This window comes from Amblyomma americanum, chromosome 9 (assembly GCF_052857255.1).
Source record: "Amblyomma americanum isolate KBUSLIRL-KWMA chromosome 9, ASM5285725v1, whole genome shotgun sequence".
In the NCBI taxonomy this organism is placed as follows: Eukaryota; Metazoa; Arthropoda; class Arachnida; order Ixodida; family Ixodidae; genus Amblyomma; species Amblyomma americanum.
This window is the reverse complement of record NC_135505.1, coordinates 18020009-18034277: the sequence shown is the minus strand read 5'-3', so window position 1 is coordinate 18034277 and position 14269 is coordinate 18020009. Positions and strand designations below refer to the sequence as shown.

The following is a 14269-nucleotide window of genomic DNA, read 5'->3' as shown; positions in this document are numbered from 1 at the left end:
ATGATTGTACAAGTGTTTCTTCGGTGCTAACATTGCACTGTTAGTGTACGGTTATTTGCGTTAGAATTTTGTATTTTATCTGTGCGGCTATGCTTAACACCGTCTCTTCTGATGCTGTAGTTCAGAAGGTATAAGTGATCGTTGGGTTATTTTATGCCCTTTTTTACTTATGTTAGAGATTTGTTTTACTAGATTAGTTACTTCTTGGGGTTCTCCTTTGCCCTTGCTATTTGTTGTTTTTGATTTAAAACGGTTACTAGCTAATGCATTCTTTCCAGTCGTTCTAACTGACATTGTAATGCCCGGTCTCCGGAAAAAACGTCCACGGAAAAGACGGCCCCATTTTCGAAATAGGAAAAAAATGTCCCCTGTCGGGTGCCACTAAATATGCCACAAACTCCTGTGTTTTGAGCGTCCGCGTTGCATGCGGGAGGCGGAGGTTACTATCTCCGGTGCCGTGGGGTTCCCACCTGTTTCGTAACGGGTACCAAGCTTTCCCCTTATAGCCTGGTGGTCAGCTTATCTTTCGTTACGTGCAGTACCCGTATGCGGTGGACTCTAAACAGCGTACTGGTCCCCGCTGGTTCTGTGCGAAGCGTAAAGGCAGCAGAGGTGTTTTAGTTGCGGACCTTTCGCCAAGAGGCTATTGCCAGAGGCTGCTCGAGAAATGCTTCACTGCTTTTACACATGATATGTTTCCGGTACCTACCGCAGTACAAACAGAGCTCGAAGATGGTAAGTTTGCGGCAGACGCCTCCCACCTATCTCTCTGCGATGTGGAGCGTCCATTCGGCCACTCTTGGTGGTGCACAAAGGATCCACAATCGCGCAACATTGTATACGCTACAGCAATTCCATCCATCGGCATGGAAATGACTAAGCGACGAACCGATTCCGGGTGTTCATCCCCCCGCTGGTGCTTACCAAAGCGTAATGGCTAGCATCATGTGCTCTGAAGGCTCCAGAACTGAGCTGCGATCAGTGTCACAATCACTCTTGAAGTTTTTAGAGGACACTGGCCTTATGGGACGGTGTCAGAGCCACAGTCATTAAATTAAGTGACTCAGGCGGAGCAATGGCCGAAAGGCCGCTCTAAGTCTAATCCTGCCTGTACATTCACACCACCATCCACCCAACGAGGGGCTTCCATAAAAATAAAATGACGGCGGCGAAAAGGCAGCGGCCGAGGGAGACGCGTCTCTGGATCGTTGGGCGCTTCAGCGAGGTCGCCGACGGCAGTGATTGGGGGTGTGGTTTATCTTGGCATGGACGGCACTACATGACCATGGTTTGATCTGCTAGACTGAAGAGTACTTTATGCTTAGATCTATTCTCAAATTCAAGTAAGAGTCCAATGTAGCGGGCAATTTTTTGTCAAGTGGGTTCCCGAAGAATCCACTCTTTGGGTAATTTTTCACTCGGAGTGATTTTTTTTCCTAGTGGGCACTTCCTAATGGGACTTTTTTCTGGGGAAATTTTTCCGCGGACATTTTTCCTACGTCCGTAATGCCCGCCTGCAACAATCCCAGACGGTATTAGCAGTATGTATAAATGAACCAAAATGAATTTAGTAAATATTGCCGTGCGTTACAGGAAATTGGCAATAAAGTTCAAAAAACAGTGCCGATCTATCTTTCACACAAAGAACAGACAGTACATGCACCGTAACGCTTGGGTGATGATCGGAAGCCCCATTCTCCATTTTATTCGCCCACCTGACGCACTGCCGTCACCTGCTAAGCTTGCCCTCTCTCGGAATCCACTCCGTTAGCCTATAATGGACCCTCTTGCCTTCGCATTGCATGCCATGGCCATTTCTCCTTGGTTTCAGCTTAGATGCGAATAACTCACGTCGCTCACTCCCCGACTGCGCTCCAATCTGCCTCTTAACGCCCCTCACATTTCCGCTGCACAGCTCACTGCATTGTCCGTAATTTAAGTTCGAACCTTTTACTGCGGCCACAAGTTGTCTTTGCGTACGAAACGAAAAGCAGACGAAATATTGCCATGAATATTTGTACCGTTTGTTGACTCATCAAAGCTGCCGGCACGCTGATTTATCGCTTTGTTCGTGGACGCAAGACACGACCAGATTTATCTCGATTGATCTCATCCAGGCGGAGCCGGTTTTACGTTGTTCCAGGTTGTTGTGCTAGCTTTGCACGCCGTATCTGCAAAGTTCGCTGTCAGCTTTGAATTGAGCACGGCCGACAGCGGCGGGCATTCTGTTCGACGACCGATGAGCACGCTTCTTGCTTTTCAAGTGATTCAGTCCACTGTGGGCGCAGGTGAGCCCAATAGACAGTGTTCTTTTGGAACTTTTCGCTGTCTTCCTCTGCCTGGACTGCAGTGACGCCTATGTGACAATATTTCTTCAATGCCCTCGCCGCTGCAACAAGTTTCGTGGTAGGCCGTCCACATTTATTGTGGGAGGCCCGATAGCCGCGGCTGGTGAGCCGGCGCGGCGGGCCGTCGACGCTGCTAGCTGGGCCAGTTTCCGAATCTGTCCTGCGTGGGCGTTCGAGCTGATGCCTCAGGCTTCAGCCTCTTCGTCATGGGTGCCGGTACCTGCGCTGGAATAGCGTCACAGGCTTTGCTGTCGATCATCTGTGATGGATGATTTTTTTTTTCGTCATTCAGTACCATTACATCATTTTTCATGTTCGCATGCAGAGGGCCGAGAGAAAAAAAAGTCTAGCTTAAAACTAAACGCTGCACAGTCATGGGAGCACGCCTCACAGCGCTGCCGGTCAGAACAACGCACCCTGGTTCTTAAGGCTGGGCGCACAGCCAGGAGACTGCCTCCAGCGCTCTCGTTTTCATTCTCTGTCCCGCTCTCGCGCCAACGTCCTAAATAATTTTGTTAAATACGAGTGCACTGGAACAGGACAGGACCGTTGCAAGCGTTCGCTTAGTCACCTTGCTTTGGGGCCGCCAGCAACGACGTTCTCTTTGGGATCACCGGCTCTCCTTCCGCGGACGCGGTGGCAAAAGAAACGTGTTCCCCGAAAAAGAGGGTGGCGGGTGGACGCCTCTATTTCCCCGTATAGTGCAACGAACAAGGAATGCAGCGAGCAGGCACGCGTGAGCAACGGAGTGACGAGCGCTGCCAGGCTGCTCGAGTAGGCGGTGCTCGGGGATGCCTCCGCCCTCTGGGCAGTCGATGCCGATGCAGCGCGTCGCGACCCGCTGGAGAGGAATTGCGCTCCCCTCACGACTAGTCGGAGCTCGCCTGGTCAGTCTCCTTGCGGGGATCGAAACTCTGGAATCTCGCGGTGTGCTTTCTTTTTAATGCGAGAGCATTAGACGGCTCTTCGACCCCCGAAAATTGGCGGCGTGACAGTGCTCGTAATTGATAGAAACGGTGTGCCATCATCGAAGGCGGGGAAGTTGAATTAAATTGAATTCTGGTACAATTGAAATATAATTGAAATAGAAATAGAATGGGATTGGAAAAGAATTGCAATGATTTCGCATTACTCGCAGGTAAAGTGCTAAGGTACCCTGGTAACCTTAAGAAATGAAGACGCTGAGGCAAAAGCCGTCAGCGTTCGCCTTTCGAAGTCTTCACCTGCAGGACAGGTGGGCGGAAAAATTTGCCGGGTTTTTTGCCTCTTCGTAGAGACGCCTGTGCGGTGCAATACGCCGGTGGCAGCCGAAGAGTAGATACTGGGTCTCTTCGATTTACCGCGCTTGGGCATCCCGCTGGCTGCCAGTAAGTTCGCCCCTGAAAGGAAAGCGCATCATGGCAGCCACCGGAAACACGGCAGCAAGCTACACACAGATCACGGAAGGCAGGTGCTCTCCATAGCTACGCGTCCTGCCGCTGCGTCTCGTTGCTACGCACGCGTACGGCATCAATAGGGTGCTTCAGATCGAAAACAACGATCCGGAGTTATTCAGGGCTGCCGCAGACTGCAAACAAACAGGTGAACGTGCTCGCATTCGTATATACACTTCGGCGACGACAACGCTAGCGTGTGCCTTCGGTGCACAGTGTGCTGGGTAAGCTTCGAGAGATCCTCAAAAGCATACGCGATGAGGAATCTCAATCTAACGTCTTTCTGTCGACATCACATCGGAGGAAAAAACTGGTCCTGGTCCAAATCTTAGTGTTATTATCCCACTGATCAGCACTACACATTAAAAAAAATGAAACATTCCCCTACGCACCTTGGGTTCGATGACTGTTGGCTGCCTTCATAAGTTTGTCATACGAGCCACTCATTTCCTTTACCTTGTCTGCTAATATATATATATATATATATATATATATATATATATATATATATATATATATATATATATCCCAGTATTTTGACATACGGCTCTTCCGCACCTTGATTCCGAAATATCTCTATGACTGCTGAGGTTTCCACTCCGTCAAATGCTTTCTCGTAATCAATGAAGGCTATATATAGGGGTCGGTTATATTCCGCGCATTTTTCTGTCAACTGATTGGTAGTGTGAATATGATCTATTGTTGAATATCCATTACGAAAAACCTGCCTGGTCTGGTCATTTGGTTGATTAAAGTCGAAGGCTGGCCAGACTGCATTAGCGATTACCTTAGTAAACACCTTGTAGGCAACGAACAGTAAGCTGATCGGTCTGTAATGTTTCAAGTCCTTGCCGTTTTCTTTCTTATGAATTAAGATAATGTTCGCGTTCTTCCAAGCTTCTTGTGAGATCGAGGTCATAAAGCATTGCGTATACAAGGTGGCTAATTTTTCTAGCACAATCTCCCTTCTGTCGTTTAACCGATCTGCTTTTTCCTGATCCTTACCAACTGTTTTTCTTCTTTGCTTTGCTCCTAAGGCTCTCTTTACTTCCTCTTTCGTTACTGGCTGGATGACGCATTGCTGTGCAATACTCTCTCTCTCATTGACGTTCCGATTACATTGGCTATTGTATAGATTTGCGTAGAAGTATTCGGCTGATTTAACTACCTTACCCATACTGCTAATGACATTGCCTTCTTTGTCTCTTAACGCATATATCCGGTTTTTACAGCGAAAGCTTTGCTGGCCGCGAACTTGCGATTTCGCTGTGGCGGTGCTCCGAGGAGGCACAGAGACAGACCTTGAGCCATTGCCTAGCAACCGCCGCAGCTGGGCGGACGCCGCGCGCTCGCCGCGCCATCTAACATGACGTCACACCTCGCGCCTCGCCGCCGCCGTTTGGTATGAGGTCACACCGTTCCACTGGTCGTTGCGCTCGCGTCCGCTCGCTTCGCCAGTTGTGTCGCATGCCTGATAACTAGAGGCCGGATTTTCAGGCATTAAAAAAAGCCCGTTTTAGACGCCAGAAATAGGCAGACGAAACAATGTTTTAGACCTCCAATATCGTAAATATAGGCACAATAAATTTTTACATAAATGGAAATGATTTCAAACGAAGACGTGCACGACCTAAATCTACGACAGGAAAACAAGAACAGTTATTGTTTATGATGTCACAAAGGCGCCAACAGATGAACATAGCCGTGCAATTGTCCCATAAAACTGCTGGACTAATGACGATAAATTGCCTTAATTCAACAAGCACACTGTTCATATTCATGTTCAGTGACCACTTTCGCTTACTCGAGCGTTGCATATAGTGAAACCGGCATGAAAACGAATAATTGGAAGCTGAAAATACGGATTAAGAAAAAAGCGCTACGTCATGTCTGCCAGATGCAATTCAATTAAGACACAACAAAACGGACAAATAATAAAGTTAAGAGAGACGACTATTCATTAAGCACTTAACATGTTCTTAAATGAGGACTGTTTAGATAGAAATCCGGCAATTTTCTCATCTACAATGGCGCTCTCCGAATTGTACAGGCAAGACGTTCTAACACTGCCAAATACAGTTCCGTCCATTTTGAAGTGCGCATGTTTGAAAAAGTCTCTTTGGAGAGCACGCGGAACGTAGTCTAACAATCACTGTGAAATTGTGGAAACAATAGCCAACTACCACTATCTCCAGATTTTTCGGTTCAAAATTGTACCTCTTGTCACTGAGAATGAGCTTGTACGGTGAGAAGGAACGCTGGACCTCGACAGATGTTGTTGGAACGTAGTTGTACTCGGGAAGATTCGATGGCTTAACCGACACTGGGATCCTAGAGTGCTCACCAGGAAGGACTCCTGAAGGACAGAAAATCCCTCGTTCTTGTCCAAGACCGATTGTAACTTCTCACGTGCTTTTTCGGCTACTAGTTCTTCAGGAACGGCGGCGATTCTTTGCTGTGCATGGAGAATCAGCGCAATGTTCGTACTTAGAGTTTCTTCCGAACTTTCAAGTTTCCTTATAGTATTTGTGAGGAATGTGAAGTTGGCGCACAAGTAGGTGAGGTCCCCTTGGAGGCTGTCCACAGAGAGGACAGCTTGAGCCTTTCTGAATGCAGCACTCTCGTCACCTCAAAAGCCGTTAATCACGACGTTCATGTCCAAAAAGTACCAGTTGTAATACTCAACGGCTTCTAGCCATGTTCCCCAACTTGTGACGATGGGCTCCGGCGGAATGGGTACGTCCGGCAACTTCTTGAACGAGCACACGCGAGATGGTGCCTTCAGGAACACGGCCTTGGCTGAAGCAATGAGCTCGTTGACGTCAATGAAATGCTTCCTCAGTTCTTCACAAACACGGTGGAGCGCAAGATCTAGGCATGTGACATGCACCATTTGCGGGTAGAAGGTCTTCAGAAGATGAGCTGCCTTGTGCATGTAGGCTGCGGCGTGTGTGGAGAGCAACAATACATTGGTATCATCGACTCCTGCAGGGTTCAGAACCTTCAGGGGTTCCTTTACAATGCATGCTATGGACTCTCCGTTTGTTCTCTCCACGGGCTTCGAACAAACAAGGAAATTCCTTGTTTTCTTGTGTGCTGCAAGCTTCCCAGGTAGAAAGTGAGCGACAAAGCGCCCCTTGACGTCTGTTGTTTCGTCTACGGAAATCCAAATGCAGGAGTCACTAATCTCTTCTCTGATTCTTCTTAACGTTTCTTCATACAAACGCCGGAGGTAGTCATTCCGTAACGTGGACTCAGACGGCACGTTAAGGTTGCAATATTTCTGTAGGAATTGTTTCAGTACAGGATTTTCAATCTTGACCCAAGGAATATTTGCAGCCACTAGAGTCTCGCAGAAATCGACGTTGAAAGCGTTCGTCCTGTCGTCCTTGAAGGCTATTGTCAAAAACGACTGTTTGGATGATGAGGGCTTGTCGCGCTCAACCTTTGCCAGGTGACCTTCCGTCTTCTCATGCTGTGCCAGATGGTACTTTTTCACTCAAGGAATCTGCGCAAATGCGTTAGGACGTCTTAAATATGATGCGTATAGTCAATACCACAGCATCGATAAACATGTTAAAATACTAAGGAAGGTGACATGCTAGCATAATACAAATATATACGATAAGCATCAATAAACATTCCAACTTTCACAGCGAAATGCTCGAACCTCCCTGCCGCGTCCCATTTCATGGTAAAACTGCACTTCTTCAGAGGGCTGCCACGCGCGTCATACGACCACAACGTACATGGAGCACCAGGAGACGCTCAGCTTCCACGGACGTAATATTAATTTGACTCAGCACGTGCGCGGTGTGCGATGTCAATCCGCTAAATTCCAGGGTTGCAAGTATTAAAGCACCACGGCAGTAGATAAGGTACCAGAATTTAACCGGGTGCTAACTTGGCGTGGCGTACCTCGGTAATTCATGCTGGCATGCACATGTTATTTAGCCCTGCAGCTACCAAGTAGACCTCGTTTTAACGAATGTTTAGAGCACCGCATAAAAACATGCTCCATACATCACCTTTTGAAACATCGTCTTTCTGTATCAACAGATCAATTGGTCGTTCGATCAACAAATGTCTCAGTGTTCACTTAACGCAGTATACAGGGACGGTACATAGAATTGTGACTTGCTACCACAAGGTTTCTAGCACATTTAGTCCCAATAACCTCAATGGTACTGAATGTTTAGAATTTTATAAACAAAGCTAGTATGCAAAATAAGCAACGTTTGAACAAAAGCAGGCACCCAAAGGAGCGCTGTCTGCACTTTTCGAAACAATACAGATGCCTCTTTCCTTTTCTTAGCGCAGGGGACAATATAAACGAAGGGCAACAATAGCGAATCCCGGCTATGACGGCTAGACGGCAACTAGCGGCGCAATGGATCACTTCACAGTTCTGGAATCAAATGAAATGCTCACGGCACGTACAAAGTACGTCGACTCACCTTTTTCCCGCACGGTTCGCAGAACATGGTCTCTCCGTTTATTCTGCAGCGTGGTGAGTCAAGTGTCCACTGTCGAATCGACACACTCCTGCGTGCCTTTCTTTTGGCATGGCTGAGAAGGGCGGACCGCTAAAGGACCTTGAGGGAGGGATGGCCGGGTCGTATGGGCTCCCTAGCCCGGTCGAATCGCGTAGAGCCAATTTCTCCCCTGCCGGTGAACACCTTAAAAAGTAAATTACAAACAAAACAAAAACCGCGTGCGCATCACATCCTTCTTTTTTTTGCTCTTAACTCTCCTTTCCTCTGGCGACTTTACGCGGTTTCGCATTCGCCAACCGCTCGCGCCATGTCAGCGCGGCGGCGTACGCTGGCCGGTGCTGGCGCGTCTCATTTCAGTGCTGCTAGCGGTTGTTTTCCGAGAGTTAGCTGAACTAGACGACTAGGCTGAACATCATACAGTTCCGAGCAGTCAATGTTGCCGGCATGAATAACGGTCTCAAGCTGCACTCAGAAGCGAAACTTGGGGCTAAACAGTGTTCATATAGGCCCGATTTTGAAAATGGGCATTTATGGGCGTTTAGGCACAAACGCCAAAATAGGCGTTTATAGGAACTGTAAAGGACCATAAAAACCCTTCTTAACCTTTAATTCATGCTCATATATCAAAGTGCGGCGATAGGAGTGCAAGGATCAAAGTAGGCTTTTGCCTCAAATCCGGTCTCTACTGATAACATGTCGGAGGATTGAAAACGAGAGCTCGCGTGCACCGCAACCACAGTTGAGGCACCAGTATGGACGGCGACAATTCTGATAAGCTGGAGGAGAGGCCTGGAATCGACATCGGAACGAGATGAAGAGGAAACGAATCGCCCAGGAAACAGAGGAACACAGCGCCGAACGACTGGCTAAACGCCGCCGTGAATATGCCGCCGCGAGACAGACACGCTATGTGTCGTCTTTAATGCAACAACGACATAGCTAGACAACCAGACTAACCTGAACTCGCAATCAAGATTAACCAAGCTACGCCTTAGCTTTCGCTACGTATATCCTGGATTAGCCGAGCTAAGCCACTTCCAATTTTTACCTATGCCCACTTTCCTCTTCACCGCTTTTAGGGTACCTCCGTTCTTTAGAGCATGCTCGATTCTCTCCATAATAAACTTCCTTATCTCGGCTACCGTGCGCTTATTTATTAACTTCGATAGCTCTGCTAGTTTTATTCTGTCTGTAGGGTTAGACGCCCTCATGGTTTGGCGTTTCTTAATCGGATCCTTCATGTCCTGAGATAGCTTGCCGGTATCCGGTCGAGCCGTCCTACCAACTACTCCTAGGGCGCACTCCGTAATGTTAAGCCAGCAGATTATCGTTCTCTGTATGATCATTAAGATCGTCTCCCTCAGTTAAAGCTGAATATCTGTTCTGCAGCGATATCCTGAATTCCTGTTTTCCCTCTTATCTCTAACTCGTTAATGGACTTCGTCATCATTAGCTTCTTCTGTTCCCTTTTCAAGCCTAAGCTAATCCCAGACCTTACCATTCTGTGGTCGCTACAGCGCACCTTTCCGAGGACGTCCACATCCTGATGAATGCCAGGTTGAGCGCATAGTATGAAGGCGATTTCATTTTTAGTCGCACCATTGGGGCTCCTCCAGGTCCACTTCCTGTTCTCTCGTCTGCGGAAGAAGATATTCGTGATCCGTAAGTTATTTATATCTGCCAACTCTACTAAACATCCTTCCCTCGTATTCCTAGAAACTTAACCATAGTCGCCTACCGCCTGGTCGCCACCCTGCTTCTTGCCCACCTTCGCATTGAAGTCGCCAATCAGTACAGTGTACTGTGATTTTACTTTGTTCATTCCCAATTCCACGTCTTCAGGATCAAGTATAGAGAGTATAGCGGTGGACACCTTGCTGGCAGTTAAACAGGAACCTTCTCTCGTAATCACTTGCACTGGAAATGAATGCAGTGTATTTCGCGTAGAGCAGATGAGCAGTGCGGCTCGAACGTGGTAGCCTTTGGATCCCGAGAGCGATACAGCTCACGTGCCCTTCTGCTATATCATTACGTATTCAGTGTGGAGTCCCATTGGCTGTTGCTTCAAAGTAGCATAGACCTGCAACTTGGGCTTTCAAGATCCGGTAACAGATGTTCACTGACCGCTTCATGTCGCGCTAACGATCCATATAGCCATTGAAAGTTAATATTAGAGCTACAGTGAGAACTCTAAAACAAGAAAGCAGGAGAGACACGAGTCGATGGGCAGTGATTCAGGGTGTGAGGTCACTTGGGGGTTAGCCTGTTCCCGTGTATACTTTGGGGCGCATACGTGGCGGACGTCTGTGTCACGAAGAAGCAATAAAGGCGACCAGTCCTTATATATATAAGGCCAACCCACACAGGCTTCATCTTTTCTAACGCTGTGCTGGCATTCCCTGGTGCGACCGCAACTGTAAACCGCCGCGTACGCATCTGTTTTCCGTTCCGCTTCCTTGATTTGTGAAACGAAGAATAGAAAAGATTAACCAAATATATTTTCCTTGTATCGACAATGCCCCCTTTCTTTCCCATAACATCTGCGCTAACGCAATCGTACTGATACAGCGCCGACAGCGGAGGCATTAATTTAGCTGATTACTCCGCAGCTTTCAACCATTTGCATTCTGATGGACACCTCAATAATCGAACTATTGGAATTGCGTTAGATGATGCTCTCCTATGGACCATATTTAATGTGACGAGGAATAATACGGTGAACGCAAAAGCTCTTGCGCTAAAACTACTACTGTGAAAATAACCGCAATATTGTAGGAGCTGTTCCAGAAAAAGCATCCCAATCGAAAGTTTAGCGTGCGCAGTTTCGCTATTTCAAGTAGCATCCAGAAATCTTCGCTGCGCTGTATTGTTTCTTTTACTGCTTCTTTCCTCAGGGAGCACTTTCCCATACCAATTACTGTTTTTTTTACTTTTCTTATTCCCCTATGAACATCCTACAATAGCCCCTAGCCATGGTACCCAATATGAAGTTAAATGTCCCCACCTTGCCCTCTTTCCTCGGCGGTAGGCCGCTCGCCCTCGTGCGCACTTTGACGTATACACACGCGCGGACCTCGGCGTCGCGGGCGGATGCGCCCATAATGGCCCGGCGGAGAGGAGAGAGGACTCCAAGTGTGGTGCAAATTCGGAGCGCAGCCATCGCGCATGGGCGACCTGCCGGCGAGCGCGGTCGGGCAGAGCTGGCGCCGTTACGCCATCGCCGGCGGAATCCGCGCCCCCTCTTGAGCTGCGTGCGAGACTCGCCGGCGTTCACGCTAGGGCGCTGCCGGACTGCCAATTAGGGCTAATGAGCACTGCCAGATGGCGGCAGCCGCCCAGAACACCGGTGTTGTGTTTCGTCACGGCCGCTCCGCCGGTGCTCGAGTACCGCGAAGTGTAGAAGGACGTGTCAAGAGGCTTCATCGGCGATCTTCTGAAGAGAACGCCACTCGTGACGACTCACTGACTGACTGAAAAACTTCATTTTCAAAATATATACAGGGAGCTAGTGGAGCGGTCCTTAAGGGTCCGTTCCTTACAAATGCTAGGTGGGCTGCTCATTACAGCAGCCCATTGGCGGTAGCTGCTGCTCGGGCGCGCCCGACAAGGGCCTTTTGGCTCGCCAGGTCAAAGCAGCAGAGTATAGGGCCGCCGCCTTCCAGTCCTCCCGGGTAGGATTGGGGATAAAGGAAAGCTGCGGGGTTGATTGGCATGCCCACACCACGTGGTAAATGTCCGAAGACTTTTCCCTGCAGTGCGGGCACTCCCCGACGGACTCTTCCTTTTCAACAGAGGAAGCTGGCTTTGGCGCTTCTTCCCTCAGCAGGCACACGCGCGTTTCATACGTGCATCCATTTAAGCTGACTTCCTGGCCGCAGAAAACGACACAGCGACCGCTCCGTAGATGACATCCCTACAATCCGTGGCTTTTTCTACCGCTTTCACTCGCAAGTACGAATGCTGATTTATTGAAATGCACTGCAATTCATGTGCGCAGGCGCGATCAAATTGCCTTGCTACAAGTCCTGTTGAGAAGTAGAACCTTGAAAAATGATGAACTTCAGTGCATCAAAGCTTAACAAAAGCACCATGACTCAACGCTTTCGTATCTTCGTAGCTTTTGAAGTATAACGGAAATATAACTGAAGGCGGAAATAAGGTTAATATCAAAATTTAAAAAAAAATGAAACAAACTCGTAGCAAGGAGCGCGGAACAAAACGGAAATTTTCACTCCCTCCTTATCCCTTCCCTTACGGCGCGGTTCAGGTGTCCAACGATATATGAGACAGATACTGCGCCATTTCCTTTCCCCAAAAACCAATTATTATTATTATTATTATTATTATTATTATTATTATTATTATTATTATTATTATTATTATTATTATTATTATTATTATTAGAGGAAACCATGAATTGTTCCCCGCAAAACTCTCAGTCGAAGTTACAGCGTTGTTCCAGCTGTGTATGTTCCCCAATATTTGTTGCCTCGAACATTAAAGTCGCTAAAAGATGTACTAAACCTACAGCCACAAATAGCCCGTCTTTCTGCCTTAACTTTTTCGTCGCTGAACAATCCATCATCTGGCGGCAAGCATCCCGCAGACAATTCGTGTCTAGTGGAGCCCACGTGCCTTCCTGAGCTCCCAATGCCGTGCAGATTCTGCGACAGGCCAAGCGACACCAACCTAGTCATTGCCTCGGCTCCTAAATCTGGATGATATAGGAGCACTTCCGGCGCCGCAGAAGTGCCCTCATCCCTCCGTGGGCAATAACCCCCCCCCCCCCCCCCCCCCCCCGCGCGATCTCATTCGTGCAGGGGAGGTTAAGCCTCGAATGATCGGGATCGGGGCCACCCTCACTCCTGCCCTAACTCGAAAGTGGGCTAGATTTCCAGACATGTATCCTCGGCTTGGCGTGCAGCCTGCAAATCCACAAATACTGAGGAGAATATCTGCCACCTGCTGTGCATGGGTTCTCGCGCTTGGCGGCAGCGGGTCTCTCGCCGAACAATTCTTCGTGATATACCGCTTGAAAGCAGGGGCCGCTTCAACGCTCACTCCTCGACTTCGTGAGATCGAACAATTCTCTCATTTATTCAACCACCGTTTTCTTTCTACTATCGTTACAAGCTTCCTTTATGCAATGGGGCAACAAGTAGCACTTAAAAAAAGGTCACAATTTACGTGCGGGCTACCGTATTCGCGTAGACTGCTCGCGCTGCAACAGCTACCTTTCATCGTTTATTTTCCTTAGTAGCCAAGATTGGAATAGCCTCCTTAACCCGGTCGTCAGTCCGTGCCTTGAGGTGCCTAAAAGACCACCGACAGCGATTTTTAGTTGCTTGTTTCCTTCTTTCAAATGATGCGTTAGACATTATAATATATGTAGCATTTGTCTACGACTGCTACATAATATATTATTGAATTTCTTTATGATGCTGTTTCGGTTAAGGTCACGCGACATGAAAAAACAGATAAAAAATCCCTGATAAGTATATTTAAGTCACTACAACACTTAAGCAAGCCCTCTTCAAGAACTGTAATGACCACAAAAGACGTATTACTATCGATTAATTGCCTCGCGTTGAAACAATACAACAGACATTTCATAGCGCTCTCCGAAAATCGTACTTAACCGCGCAGTGCAATCATTCAGCTGCCGTCGCGTGCCTGCTATGGGAACATTACAACTTCTGATGCGACAGGGACAGCGCTCACGCTTGCGTCGCCATAACGATGTTATTGGAGATCTTTAGTGACCCCTCCGTTGAATTACGAATACGAATACGGTTTATTTCATGTTTCTGCAAAATATGGGGAGACTGAAGAAAAAGGTGCTGAAGAGCAGCATGACAACCCCTCCCCCCTTCTTGCTTACATCATCATCATCATCAGCCTTACTACACCCACTGCAGGGCAAAGGCCTCTCCCATGTCTCTCCAATTAACCCTATCCTTTGCCAGCTGCATCCACCCTTTGCCTGCAAACT

The 14269-nt window shown here is 48.0% G+C and overlaps 1 protein-coding gene across 1 annotated transcript in view; it reads left to right on the top strand.

The window, feature by feature from the left end:
• The window catches only part of nau (myogenic-determination protein nautilus), a 240917-nt gene that overhangs the window by 192136 nt on the left and 34512 nt on the right, over positions 1-14269 (top strand). The window lies entirely within an intron of this gene.